This window comes from Ixodes scapularis, unplaced genomic scaffold, assembly GCF_016920785.2.
Source record: "Ixodes scapularis isolate PalLabHiFi unplaced genomic scaffold, ASM1692078v2 PGA_scaffold13__105_contigs__length_92229423, whole genome shotgun sequence".
Taxonomy (NCBI): domain Eukaryota; kingdom Metazoa; phylum Arthropoda; class Arachnida; order Ixodida; family Ixodidae; genus Ixodes; species Ixodes scapularis.
The window spans coordinates 66667531-66682503 of NW_024609839.1; the positions used below are offsets into that span (position 1 = coordinate 66667531).

The window sequence follows — 14973 nt, forward strand, 5'->3', positions numbered from 1 at the left end:
TCAAAGAACGCGTATCCCGTGCAGTCAAAGTATTTTGCTGCACAGCAGCCGTTGATGTCTTTCTTCTGCTCCTCCGTGTATCGAACTCATGCAGCGGAGCAATTGACCGACGCTCCAGAAACTCCACTGTTGAGGGAAAAAAAAGGGGAAAAAAACAAAAAAAACAAGATCTAGTTCTGTTGTTACGCGATCGAACATTCGATTCCCATTGGCTGCCGCATCTCCAACCGAACCATCTAGACTCGAATGACTATGCAGTTTTGTAGCGTCTCAGCTGCCGTCTCGAAGGAACAGGAGCTTCACGGAGTTGTCGTTTAACGAACAGAAACTGCTGAGTCATTCCTAAGCTTCGCGGGTACATGGATATTTGCGCACGGTCGGCGCGAACGCTCAGTCGGAGTAGAGGTTGTAACAGCTGGTGGGAACGCTCGCGCATTCGTGAAAGCAACATGAGGTTAGAGATTTCAAACGCTTCTTTCGGAAGCACGCTTCCGCGCGGCATCTCCTTCGCCGTTCGCAATGGACCTTTTCCAAATACCGACGGCACCAGGCGGTGGCTGCACGAACTAAAAATCAAGGAAGTGACCTACCTGCGCTACCATCGATAATGGGAGCTACGTTACCAGTTGCTTCGCTCTCTGAGCAGCGTCGCGTGCCCAACGCAACGAGGTAGGCCTAGCGCGACTTTAAAGAAGGAAATCCGTAGCGTCCACCCAAACGTCGTGTTTTTCTTTCCGTCCACTTTCTTTTTTTGTGTAACACAATTATATTTATGCTGCAATTACGTGTTCTACTCGTCGATTTACAGCCTCATTCCGAATTTCCTCGATTTTTTCGTGCCGACTTCCACCGCTTGGCATCGGGCGCTCGCGCGTGCGCAGAACGCTTCTCGGAAAAGGTCCATTGATCGGTGGTTTAAATAGGCCTCATGGGGCGCTGAAGCATTTAACAAATTGTGGCGCCCTTTATTGAGTAGTACAAGCTCACCTGATTGGCTCACCACTTGTGGCGCCCTCGCTGAGCTTTTTTCGTTCTTTCTAGTGCTGAAGAACGAAAAAAAAAAAAAAAACACCTTTCGACATTTCCAATTAACTGTATTCCACACCTATAAAGCAATCAAAAGTGCGGGATTCATGCCACCGCTGCAGAGCCGTATATGTAGAGAGTTTGGTCAATGGGAGGCGCGGGCAGTGCCAGGGCGTGCACCAGACTCGGAAAGAGGGCTTGGCATGCTCTCTTGACCAACCAGAAGCCGAAAAGAATCCCCTAGCGGTGGTAGCGAGAAACAGTTCTGATCAAAGGTCTGTGTTCGTATATGGTTTTAATAAGCGCGCAAGAGTGAAGTGTAGTAACTCTTCCTGGTTGAAAATAGGGTTCACGTGTTGTTTTGATCATGATCATGCAGAAAATGTAAGAAACGAATGCGCCGCTCAACTCTGTTTTGCGCGGACAGAGTGTGACCGCTCGGACGGCAGATTCCTGGCCCTCGGCGTTTGGCGTAAGGGTTATGTCGATCGTTCCGCTAGTCGCACTCTTCCACCATCATTTTAGATGAGCGTGATTGAAACATCACGTGTACCATATTTTCAGCCATCGAGAGTTACTCCAATGCAGTTATCAGGCTTGTTTCTCGCGACCACCGCCAGGGTATTATTTCCGGCTTCTGGTTGGCCGCATTCGAATTTCTGAAGACGCCCTGGAACACGCCCAGTCCGCTTTCGGCCAACGGCGCCTCCTCATTTTTCTCCTATACTTCCCAACGAATGGCCAAACTCTCTCCATATACGGCTCTGCACCGCTGCTATACTTTGTTTCACCTTAGGTCCGAGCGTGGCCGATGTTATGAGCCAAAAGCCAATCAAACAGCGTAAAAAGCGCAACGTCATGGCGTGCTCTCTGCGCCTGATAGAACTAGCCGGTGGAGGAGCACGCGCAGAGACGGCGAATACCGGCCGGTCCAGTCAACTGCAGAAAGCACGCCATGACGTTGTGCCTCTGTCGCTGTTTGATTGGCCCTTCGGCTCATAACATCAGCCGCGCTCGGACCGAAGCTGAAACGAAGTATAGAGTACGCGTTTTTATATCTATGGGTGACATCAAAACATCTGTCGTTGCGATGCCATTTTCTTCCTTTGAAAAGCGTGAAAGAGACGTTCTTAAACTCCGTCCACCATTAAGCTAACACTATACACTCTCAAGAAAAAAGGGTGTCAAAAGGTGTATTCTTACACCCTTTGTCCCATATAATACACCCCCAAACTTCAATTCGACATACAGCGCCCTATAGACTAACAGACGGCCCGAAATTTTACGAGGGGCTTGATAGCCGTGTGGTACAACTTATTAAAATAGCTAATGTACGTTTTACTGAACACGAAAAAAATAATCCGGGTTTTCTTGGCCCTACTGTAAAAACTCGGTGTTTTCTTTATGTGGTCTTTGATACGTACTTTGGCTATTTGAAATGTTGTAGCACACGGCTATCAAGCCCCTCGTAAAATTTCGGGCCCTCTGTTCGACTGTAGGGCACTGTACGTCGAATTGAAATTCTGGGTTGTATTATATGGGACAAAGGGTGTAAGAATACACCTTTTGACACCCTTTTTTCTTGAGAGTGTACAGTGTACTAGAATACAGGGTCATTTTGGGACCGAAGGCGCTCGCGAGAGGCGTGTGGTGTAGATCGCAATAGGTGTCGACACCGGCGCATCGGCAGGAGAGAGCCGTATATGTAGAGAGTTTGGCCATTCGTTGGGAAGTATAGGAGACAAATGAGGAAGCGCCATTGACCGAAAGCGGACAGGGCGTGTTCCAGGGCGTCTTCAGAAATTCGAATGTAGCCAACCAGAAGCCGGAAATAATACCCTGGTGGTGGCCGCGAGAAACGAACTTGATAAGTGCATCGGAGTAACTCTCCGTGACTGAAAATATGGTTACGTGATGTTACGGTCATCCAAAATCATGGTGGAAGAGCGCGTCTAGCGGAACGATCGACATAATCCGTACGCCAAGCGCCAAAAACCTGCCGTCCGAGCGGTCACACTCTGTCCGAGCAAAACAGGGTTCGAGCGGCGCATTCGTTTCTCACATCTTTCTGCATGATCATGAGCGAAACATCATGCGCACCCAATTTCCAACCACGAATGGTTACTACATTTCACTGTTACGCGCTTATTAAGACCATATACCAACATATACCTTTGATTAAGAGTTTCTCGCTACCACCGCTAGGGGATTCTTTTCGGCTTCTGGTTAGCCAAGAGAGCATGCCAAGCACACTTTCTGCGTCTGCTACACGCCCTGGCTCTGCCCGCGCCTCTCACTGACCAAACTCGCTGTATAGGGAGTATTCACTGGCAGCCATAGCTGTGTGCGCCACTTCTGAGCGCGTGCTGATAGCGAGCTTCCACAGTTCCCTCGCAACGTGCATTCCGCACCATCAAGATTGCCGGTCTTAGCGGGCTATTAATGTGAGCTCGTTCTAAGCATGCACTATAAACAGCACCCACAAATATGGCGTCCAGTGAATACTCCCTATCCACGGCTCTGCGGCAGCAGGGTCAGTCTGGTGGTGGCACGCGCGGACTGCAGCGACTTTCTGCTGCTCTGTCGACTGCAGCGCCGCGATTATTGTCTACAGGCGCAGCCTCAGAAGCTCCCATTGCAGAGCCGCGCCGGTCCAAACACTACCCCGTATTCTAGTACACTGTACTAACACTGCAGCCAATGCCACAAGCACGAGAGCTCGAGTTCGCTGCTTTGAAGCGTTTTTCCGCAGAACAAGCACTCGCGCTAGAAATGCACGTCTCAAAGCCAGGAGCGGCTAGCTTTAGAGCACGTGGAGCGAAAGCTCACGCTGCAGAACCCAGGGATCCTGGCAGACCAAGTTCTAGGCTGGATAAACATACACACAACCCAATTATTATTATTATTAGCGGCTGGCTCGCGCTCGTAGCTTTGACTGCAGTCTCAGCGGTTGACAAGCACCACGAAAGAGCGGCGTTCAAAATCGGCTCTTCTCTGTTGCCTGCACACGAGCAGGGGAAGGCGGACAGAGAAGGCGGACAGCGTTCCTAGCACCACCGGCGTCGACGCCTCAATGGAAAGGGAAGGAAGACCATTTTCAAACGACGCTTTTTTTTGCGCCGACGTTTGGGCAACCTTGATGTTTGCCATAAAAAACACCGGAGGTAATCGGCATCCAACGTTCCACCGAGTGCACAACTTTGTTTCTCACGGGTTTGGCCCGTGAGAAACCAAATAAACTTCAAACTTTCACCTTCTGCATCGGTGCAGAAAAGGGTAGGGCGGCGCCACTTTTGGCTTATCTCAATACACACACTGAAGTCTAAACCTTACACTTTTTCTCCCCCGTTTTTTTTTTTTTTTTTTCTTCTTCGCGGGTTTGTTGAATCCTTGTACATGATGCAAATCGAACAAAAAAAAAAGTTTCGCCAACTTCTTATATATATATATAAAACGTCCACCTGTTAGATTTTTTTTTATTCAGTCTATTGCGCTTATTTTTGTGAACTGAAAATAACAGATAAAAGAAATGACACACACACAACAAAAATAAATGATCGTCCTATTGTTTTACTTTCGAAGACTACTAACACATCCACCAAGATATGTTTGCGCGTTGGTTGTCCAGAACAGAAGCAGGACGATTTTTTCGCGCTCCGTGTGTTCAAGCGGTGGCAGAAACGACCCCCAATACCGAGCACACACACACATCCCGAAATGAGGCACCGTGACTGACGTAAGCGTCAAAGCTTGCAGGCGTATAAAAGTGAAAAAGAAAACATAAACAGACGACCTCTGTGCACTTCGAAGACTACATTTTTCGATGTGAGGCCGCTATGTCTGCCGACTGTCTCATACTATTCGTGGAAGACGTTTCATCTTCCGTTTTGCGAAACCCAATCCTTGGGACAGAATGCCCAAAGTGGTGCTGGCTACTGGCTATGCCTAAATTCCTCACAAAAAGCAAACAAACAAACACACGCGTATATCCAGATTAACAGCCAGCGTGTTGAAGATGTCTGTAGCTTGCACCTGCGAAAAAAAAAAAAAGAATTCAATTAGTATTTTTTAATATTACGTAGGGTTTTATTACAGGTGTTGTGCAACTACATAAAACCATAAAAAAAAGCTGCTTGTTTCTTTGGGAAACACCAAAGACCCTATAAATGGATAGATGGGGTTGCCGGTCTCGCTGTGCCGCTGCGTTTCTGGCAAGTCAGGTGAGACCATGACGTGACGTCACAGTGTCATGTGATGTTGTGGTATCAAGGTGGTGACGTCACCGAGATGTTATTCACCGCATCGCAGCACGGACGCGAAAACGCAAGTAGTTGGTCCTACGTAGCCGATTCACACGACGGACCGACTCGCGATTTCCGTCCGCGGACCCTGTACCACGTGACCGGCACGTCACCGATTCCTGCGATCCGCGCCTCGTCCGCGGACGCACGGACTGATGAAGTCGAGCGCCTTTTCACTCCCGGAGCTTTGGCGAGAGATTGACTTGAAAAGCGTTGAGTCTGCCAACAATACAATGTTGTCCTTTTATTTTTTTTCTGGACGATGAAAACAAAAATGGCTCATCGCTGTGTTTTGTACGTTCGCTGGTTAGGTATGTCTTCTAAGTACCGGCTAGCTCAACTCTCTACGTTACTTCGCATGGTTCATTTTGTCGCGCGATTCGTGCTTCCAGGCGTGAAAAAAAATGCAGACACTTCGTCCGGCTGACGCGACGCAGGCTCCGGTACTCCTCCGGGTCCGTGTCAAGATGGCCCCGTCAAAACTCGTCTAGCACGACGCGATTTAATTTATTCCATTAATGTTAGGGGAAGGGAAAAGAGAAGAGAGCTGGCGTTGCTGATTTTTTAAGTAATGCAATATTGCAATAAATTTAATAATCACTCTCTCCCCTCTTCGTTCATAACATTACTACAGTTGCACTTGTCAAGCCTCCCTCGCTCCCATTGTGCAGCCTGTCCACATGGGGGAAAAGTGGCTCCCCACATATCTTGGAACACGGGTAGTTTCCGACATTTGCAAGCTAAAAAGACATGCCACGTCACTGCCGCAACTCGGAACTAGCATGGTCCTTAAATCAGCGACGGCAGTCGTCTACCCAGTTAAGCGAATTCGAAACTAACAGTAAACGGAGAGCTGGACAAAAATTGAGTCCGTCGAAACCAGTGGCACGGATCGTCTAATCGGTGAAGGCATCGCCCCGGATAGGTGAAGGTTGAGGGATAGATCCCCGCTTCTGGCTCGATTTTTCGCCAGCTCTCATTCCCTTTCCCTTCCACTAACATTATTGCAATAAATTAAATTGTCACTCCATCCCCTCTTCGTTCACAATCTATATATATAGAGACACTTTAGGTATGATGTCTTCGATAAGCATTAAAAATCAGTGCACTTTCAGCGTACTGCTTCTTACGAAGGGCGTGGCCCAGGCGCGTTACGCGCGCCGCGGCAAGAAACTACATTGGCAGTTCAAGTTTTCGAAAAAAAAAAAAAAGTATAGACAGGTTTTACAGTCGTAAAGACAAAGAAGGTAAATACGTTCATTACAGAACCTTTTCAAAAACCCCTTAAGCAAGGCAGGGCGGTCGGCATTTGTTGGGCACAAACCGTGTGGTTAGATCCGAATCCTCACCAGACACGCCCTACGCAGCGCCTCGTGTCCAATACATCCTGAGACCGCGTGCCCAAAACAATGTAGGGCTCGGATAATTGGCACAGCAGTTACTTCAGGATGAGAACAGCAAGGCGCGTCTCATTCCGTTGTTCGTCCCTCCAGCACACGCTCGTTGCCTCATCCCCGCCGTGCTCACCCGGTCAGTAACAGTACAGGGTCCGACCGAGAAAACGAAGCGCGGTTTTTCCACCCGCAAAAACAAACTACGCACAGCCGAAAGCTGGAACTCCGCGAGAACGCGGGACGCTAGCGGCGGTGACAAAACGCGAAGGTTTGAGATTGAGCGCATGAAGTTGCCTGGATCTAAAGATAAGAGAGAAAAACAAGATTTCTTTAGGAGCCGACGTCCACCTAAACCTAATACTCATGGAGCAAAAAAAAAAAAAAAATATATATATATATATATAATATTTATATTTATATATATATGAATGCCTGTAGCATTACTTGCAGCAAAAAAAGAAAAAAAGAAAGGTTCGTCACCCAGAAAGACGGTATTGCCTACTTTCTAACAAGATTTTTTTTTTTTTATACGCACATAAATGATACCGGAGTTTACAACGCCATTTCTTGATTTGATGAATAGTAGGCTTAGATAAACTCCGGCTCATAAAAAAAATGTTGTTTATCTCTCGTATCCCTTGATCCAGGTATCGCCACGTTCTCAAACGTTCGCATTTTGTTTTTAACCACTGCTGGCGTCACGGTCTCACAAAGTTACAGCGTTTTGCGATGCGTAGTTCATTTTCACGGGGCCATAAAAACCGCGCTTCATTTCCTCGATCCACTCCCAGCGGGTGGTGCGCGCACTTCTTAAAAAAGGCTCTATTTTGAGAACAGCGGCCACGAGATTCGATGCTCACGAAATGGAATATGGCCCTCGAGCCTCTCGCTCCTCCAAGTCCCTCCCCCCTCATCCCCATCAATCCTCCTTTCCCACCACCCAATTATCACGCAACACCTGCAGCCCCACGCGCATACCCCCTCCCCCCCCCCCCCCCCCCCCCCCCCCCCTTCCACACACTACCCAAAACACCATACAGCCGCCTATAAGGAGAATCAAAGAGCCACGTGCCCACGTACCGCCACCGAGTCACGACCCCGCTCCACTTCGGCGTGCACAGCGCCATCGCCATCAACGCATTTTCAAAAATAACAAAATAAAAAGGGGGAAAACGGGGCGAGGGGGAGGAAGATCGCCGAAAATCACCGGGGGCGATCACGATTCCCTCCGAAAGAAGGGAACGATCGAATCGCGTCGGTGGGTGGGTTAGGCTTAGGCGGCGGGCGGATCGAGGAGTGTGTGTTTCGGCTGGCAACGTTGGAGGAATGCGGGCGGGAGTGGCGGCCTCTCCCGGAAAAGGGAGGGGACGGCGAGCGCGTGGCAGCCACGCGCCGCCGCATACCGGAAGTGACGTTTATATCCGCACCGATCGCTTTACACCGCGACGCCAAGTGGGGAATAACGGCGCCTCTTTTTTGGTTTCAAGAGTGATACAGTTTCTTAAATTTTGTTTTCTTTATGCTATAGAGAGCGAAACATGTTATTGTGTTTTAAGCACAGCGATGCTATTATTAGTCCTGAGCTATTTTTAAGCAACTTTTGAAGCAGCGAAAAGTCCATAGTGGAGGATAAGCGCACGTTTCATTTTCTTTGGCACCAGAGCGAATACCATATGTTAAGATTTATGCGTTTATGTCTACCGTGATTTCCTGCTTCTGTGCAACATTTGGGTCGCATCACCAGCACGGCAGGTTCGAGTCCCTAGCTAACAGTTTAAATGCGCGTGGAAGCGCAAGGCACAGTAACGATGCTGATTGATGAAAGGCGGTAAAAAATAAAATGTAAACCAAAGAGTATATTTGAGTGAAATAATATTAGAATATAATAATGTCGAGCACCCAAATTGGCGTATTTTTTGAGTTCTGAAGGTTGTAATAAAGCTGGAGTTCTTAATTTAGATAAAAACCAAAGCTTTTCGCGTTTGATTACGACCATCAATTACATTTTATAACAGAACTTCATGAAAATAATAATAAAAAAACAACAGAAAAACGGCACATAAACAATAAACGTGCTTCCCTAAAAAAATAATTAAAAAAAATAACCCGTTGCAGATGTTTAGGTTATTCCTAGGCTTTCATTTACCACCCCAGCTAACTTAGTTTTATTCTAATCTATTCACTGTGCCATCGAAGGGATCGAACCTTTGACCAGGTAACAACTAAACTGTAGCTGACATAAAAATAAACAGGTAGAGCGGTTCACGAATGTTTTCTCGCAATACTGATGTAGCCTCGATGAATCTCGAATGTGAAAAACAAAAATATAAATATCCTCAAAATACCGCGCTCTATCTCGCCGCAGCTTCCTTCAAAAACCGTGTGTAACGTCCAGCTCTGGAGGAGGGTTTTCCCCTTAGCACGCGGGTGCGCTGCGGCAAAGGAAGATATGCAAACTTGCGACGCCTACTACGCGTTTGTTGCTTCACAGTAGTACATCACCGCGCGGTGACAAGCGCGCTCAACGCTGCTAGACTATCCACGGTACCCGGCCGGAAGAGACAACGAGCGTGGCAAATATTGCAAAACTTCCGAGTACTTGTCGACGTTCGATACAGAGATCAAATACAACATGATGTTATATAAGACGATAATCGAAAGTTTTGGAAATTTGAACGAGCAAACTGGGACGACACGGCCGTGTAGCGGGGTCTGGTTTATTATATTTTTCGGTCTTCACCGAGTGAAAATAAGTTTTGGCGGAGTGCTGGCGCAAATTCCTCACAGCTCGGCAAAACATATGGCTGGATGTAGCAGGGTAAGACCTTTGGTGCAGTTGGGTGCAAATGGAGCAGCGATCGCTTTACTCTAAGCTCCAGGAAAGTCCGGGCATACTGCGCAAGGTGGAGTTGGAACAAACTACACCGAACGACGATCCCTTACACGTGCAGCGTCCTTTGCGATTCCTGCAGGCAACGGATTTCCCCCTTTATCTATCGCACTGATATGACTGATTCGTGTCATTTTAGAGCCGTAAAAGGAATATTTGGAACACAAGCACACACACTTTGTTCTCATTTATTCCACAGCGAACACTGTTCTAAAGAGGGCCGCTCAACGATGTTGGGTAGGCATGCTTCCCACTTCGCACAAGCTTACCGGCACCGGTGGGACCCCAAGATACTCGCACGCAAAGGTCACTAACCAAGAAGCGTCTTCGTCGCGGCGTAATTTAAAGGATAAAGACAGTCTTTATTATTTTTTTTCGGTCCCTCCTTTGCTAGATTTGACGACGAACTGGTGGGTACCAACGTTACTAGATCAAACTCAGTTGACAAGCTTCCTAGAACGCCTGGCGCCTTTTATTGGCGCTCTTACACACCATCAGCCCGCCCAATGGACAGAAGCGGCGAAATCGGTGGAACGCTGAACGCACATTACCAGCGATGGAAAAGGATCCTATCGTGGTTCTTATGGTAAACGTCGGGCGCAAAAAGAGCGTCCTTCGAAAACGGTCCTTCTCTGTGGCCCATGGAGGCGTCGACGGCGGTGGCGCTATAGGAGCGCTATCCACCCGTCTTCCTGCTCGCGTGCGGGCAACAGAGAAGAACCGATTTCAAACGCAGCTCTCGCGCGGAGCTTGCCAAACTGATAGATCTAAGAACGACGGTGGGGACCACCGCATTGTGGGCGTTGTCACAACGATGCGATCACCGGGGGTGCGCCATCGAGCCTCGAGAACCTTGCGGTGACGATATTTCAATGCGGCTTGTACAGCGGGCACGAGCACTGCGCGAGCATTCGATTCGGGATAGTGAAGAATCACGCCTCGACACGCATACAGGTAGTGGCGTGTGCCGAATCCCACCGATGGCGAGAATAGCCGAACCTCCACGATGTGTGGAAGACCAGCGTACACTGTGATTCGCAAACCCCAGCCCGTGGCTATGATTAACATCGGCGGCTCAATATCATCTGGATGCCTGTTCTGGCTGCAAATTCAAAGAAATAACGCTGCTCGTTTTTTTTTTCTTTTTTTGCTTCTTTTTTAAATTTGTTTTTTGAGATTTGTTGTTCGGGAAAGAAAAAAAAGCGAGTTGAAAGGGTTATGAATGACAAGGACTAATTCTACGCGGTATGAATAGCAAGGACTAATATCTACGCGGTCAAGCGAGAAAGAGAAAAAAAAAAAATCCATACTTCTGGTGCAAGGCAGCATTGTCAGAACATCACTCACTAAATTTAATCTACATAATTTTAATCCCCGATACGTGCGCGCGAACAATACTCAACGCAGAAGTGTTTTTCCCCCCGCGCACACGGCTGCATTGCGGTGAAGCGAATAACGCGCGGATCGCAGTGTCCCCCCTGCAAATGTCGCTTCTCCGCAGCGCACTAGTGCGCGGTGTGAAGCACATTCAACGATGTTAACGAGCCCCATCGAACGGATTATAAAGAGTCAAAAATACTGCAGAATTTCCGAGTACTGCCAGTGTTCGCTACAAATATTAAATCTAATCGTAAAGCACTCGGAGAAGAAAACAAAACAAATTCACGCTTGACTACCATAATTATCCAGGAGTAGTGAGCAGACCTGAACGGTAGTTACTACAAGTAATCAAATTACTTCTAATCGATTACTGTTTGGAGTAATTTTGTAATCATTTCATTACTTTTCCAGTAACGGTTACTCTTTTCAAGTGACAGTCAATTACTTTTCTTTTCAAGTAATCTAATCGAACACTTTTGAACCAAGAGTAATTGTAATCGATTAATTTTTTCTTCGAGTAACATGCATAAGAGTGGTAGCAAGACCTGCATTCGACTTTCCGGCACTTAGAAAGCGAAATTAACTTCTGTTAATATGTTTTCGCAAATTCCTCAGACTTAGGGGAAAATGCACCGGGATGTAGCGAGGTAAGCAGCTTGGCAAAGTTTGTCGGGTCACTGCTATAACCATGCGAGCTTTTGTACTTCATCTGTTTTTTTGTTTTTGTTCTTTTTATGAAAAAAGGAGAATCTGGAGAAAAAAGGACGCTTAGTTTACAGAAATGTAAGAAGATCATTACGCGCACGCCTTTCGGTTTCTTGAACGAGCTGCAACTATCGCAGCTTACAAGGAGTTACCGAAGAAAGTGAGGCACTACGGATAAAAAGACAAACCAAAATGAACAGAACCAAGACTACACCCGAACAAGCGAATGAAACCAGATACAGCCAGACTACATCGCCAGAACGACGCAATACATCGCGACACAACAACCAACGACCCAACCATCGATCATATTCCGCAAGCCCGGCAAGGTTCCCTATACCATATACGCTCGCACCGCTCGCACCGCGTGCTTTTCCCCCAGTCCGCGGCAAAACCAGGTGACGAACCAGCGACGACAAACACCGAGGAGCACAAACCGACAAACACGACGAGTCCGACCCGAAAAAAACCGCACGAAATAAAAGAAACAAAACAGCCGGCCGATGCCACCAAACAACCACGTGGTGCTCCGTTCGGAGCACACCGAACAAAAAAAAACGGGCCGGTCGAACCGACCAAAAGCGACGCCCGGCGGGGCACTCCCACACAGCTCGCGCAAAAACATCGGCGAGCCGGTGTTCTTCTCGGCCGACTCGCTGCTAAAGACCGCGGCTAGCACCGAACAGCAGATGTGCCCCACCAACCAGCGAGCAGACACATCGCGCACAAGAAGACATGCAAGGCGGTGTCCAGTGTCTCTCTCCCCTCCTCCCTCGGCTGGCTTGACCCAGATTCGCGTCCAAGCGTGCAATATGGCCGCGCGAGATGACGAAAAAGCGTTTTCTCTTTCAGCCAGCCGTCGGCATCCAACTCGTCAACGGGAGATGGCGTCCCCACCGACTCACAAACATCGCGCACACAAAAGGAGGCGGACCGATGAAAAGCGGGCAGGGATGACCGACCGCCTTGCCGATGGCGAACATGCAGCAGGCCTCCCGTAATCTAAAATAATAATAAAAAAAACACTGCGTTTAGCAAATCTACCGAAAGTAAGAGCTGGGGAGATCCCCAGACGGTTGTAGCGAGGCGGCAGGTTCGGCGAAAAAATATGGAAGTCCTAGCTGCCCTTCCAAGACCACAAAAAGAAGCGTTTAGTGAAGTATGACTGAAAGTAAGAGTTGGGACCCCCAGACGCTGTAGCGTTGCAGGAGAAATATGGATGGTGCACCCTCCCCCGCAGTACCATGGTATATCTGCTCCGCGAGTTTCTTTGTGACGGCCCCGCGCATGTCCACGGGCTGCCCCCCGATCAACAATGGACACTGCGATGGGTTGGGCCCACGTCGCGGATATAGTTTCCGGGTTCCTGGGCGGCCGAGCGTGCCAGCGCGAGCGCACCCTGTAGGCGAAGGTGTAAAGTGTGCGCTCGTGTTCGCCGGTTTCTTTTTTTTTTTTTTTTCGCACGGACTTTTCCTATGGTGCTAATGTACAGCCGCGTGTGACTGCTAGCGCGAAAACGACTTCGGCACTTTTTTTTTACTTGGAAAGTGTACTGGCGGTCATCGAAACTTACCAATTCGGTTCTTACACCAACTGAGCATTTCCTGAGAGGAAAAAAAGAAGCGGGCACGGCTCGGTCGCGTTAACAGTGCCGCAGCTGACATATATTCGTGCAGTGATGCAACCGGATTCTACGGAGCACCCGAATGTCCGCTAAGGCGAAGCTGGAGAATCAGAGCTCCGGAGCGTCCAAAAGAATCTGGTCCCGACTCAAATTCGGCTCACTCTAAAGTTCACTTATACGGATTATCCCCAGTTTCACTTAAATGGACAACGTTTACGTGGATGCCACGGCTACAGATCGCCGATGCACTGTAGAGATTGGCATACAGAAAATACAGAAAATACAGAAATACAGGCATACAGAAAATGATGCTACCGAGTGATCTGAAGGAATCACTTCCTCATACGCACGTTGCCCGGACCATACTGTTTTTTTGGGTTTTTTTTTTAAAGCAAACTTTTGCGTTAGCAGAATGGAGACATCGTGTTTTCCCTTACAATCAGACACTCAAACCAGCAGCACGCACATGCAGAGCAGCAGGCAGCAGGCTACGGGTGTCCTAGTTGTCCTCGAGTACCAAGGCAGTCACTCCGAAGTTCAGGTTCTCAGGATCGCGGGAAATGTATTCCTTGCACACCTTGCTCGCATCCTGAAAAATAAACAAATAAAATGGTTGCGAACTATACACTGTCAGAACCCTGCTTCCGAGACATTTCCCCCAGTTTCACAATACATTATCTATCGTCGTCAACTGGAAAAGAATACTGTAAATTGCTTAAGTTACGAAGGACCTAATTTTCGAAAAATTTCGCGAGTCGAACATTCTTGCGAAAAGATTGATGGCACGAACACATCATCACATATGGTACCGAATACATACATCGTGCCATTTCCAATCGCGCGATTTCGAACACGCGAAACGTTCCCGGAACACGTACTTTGCAAACTTTTCGAAATTTATCGACCTCGCTAAAATTAAGTCGTTTAGGGTAACTCTATTCAGGGAGTTCTCTGCCAGTCGGCACAAAAGGGGTTGAGTACGAACTTTGATACAACAAAAACTGTAATTAACTTCTTTTGAAAAAAAAAAAAAAAAGAAAGGCAGTTTGTAATAAAAGTATTGTCTCTTCGGGATAACACTGTCAACCGCCGTGAGTGGACGAATAAAATGTTATAACTAGCAATATAATTACACGTGTTGTACACATTCCTGAAAAAGAGGAACCAAAGCTCGTTCCTCGTTCCTTCTGATTTTTGGAACAAGTTCCCATTGCACGTTCCTGTGAGAAAGGAACTCGTTCCTGTTAAAATTTAAAAAAAAGGAACGTATCACTACATATACGTCACATTTGTATTTTGTTAACATATTTGATATTGATCACACATTGTGTTTTTTTTTTTCTTATCAAATGGCAACGTACGAATTTGAATACCGTCGTGGAGGGACACCAGGAGAAGAAAACAAGTGGAAGCAAGGTTTCATTTGTTGATATATCCACCTTTAAAAATCTTAGCCTTTCACCCTATTTATGTTTGTGATGAGCGATTCGGAAGAGCCAAATGAACGGTTACCCCACATTGCCCGAGCGTTCTTACAACGACCTCACAGGTTTCAATCTAACAAAGTCCCTTGTCCAAAATAACGACAGTTGCTTCTCGATGCTGCTGCCCGCAAGTCGAGCAAGTGAAGAAGAAGATGATATATACTTTTGG

General features: G+C 47.6%; 1 long non-coding RNA gene across 2 annotated transcripts; it reads right to left on the reverse strand.

Moving 5' to 3' along the window:
• Positions 1–4576: 4576 nt before the first annotated feature.
• Positions 4577–13947, reverse strand: LOC120838312. Of its 2 annotated transcripts, none has more exons than XR_005798029.2 (2): positions 13787–13947; positions 4577–5058 (listed from the first exon to the last, which is right to left on the reverse strand). It is a non-coding gene; the product is annotated as an uncharacterized LOC120838312 (long non-coding RNA). The 2 variants fall into 2 exon arrangements; XR_006077668.1 differs by having other exon boundaries at positions 13758–13947.
• Positions 13948–14973: the final 1026 nt, after the last annotated feature.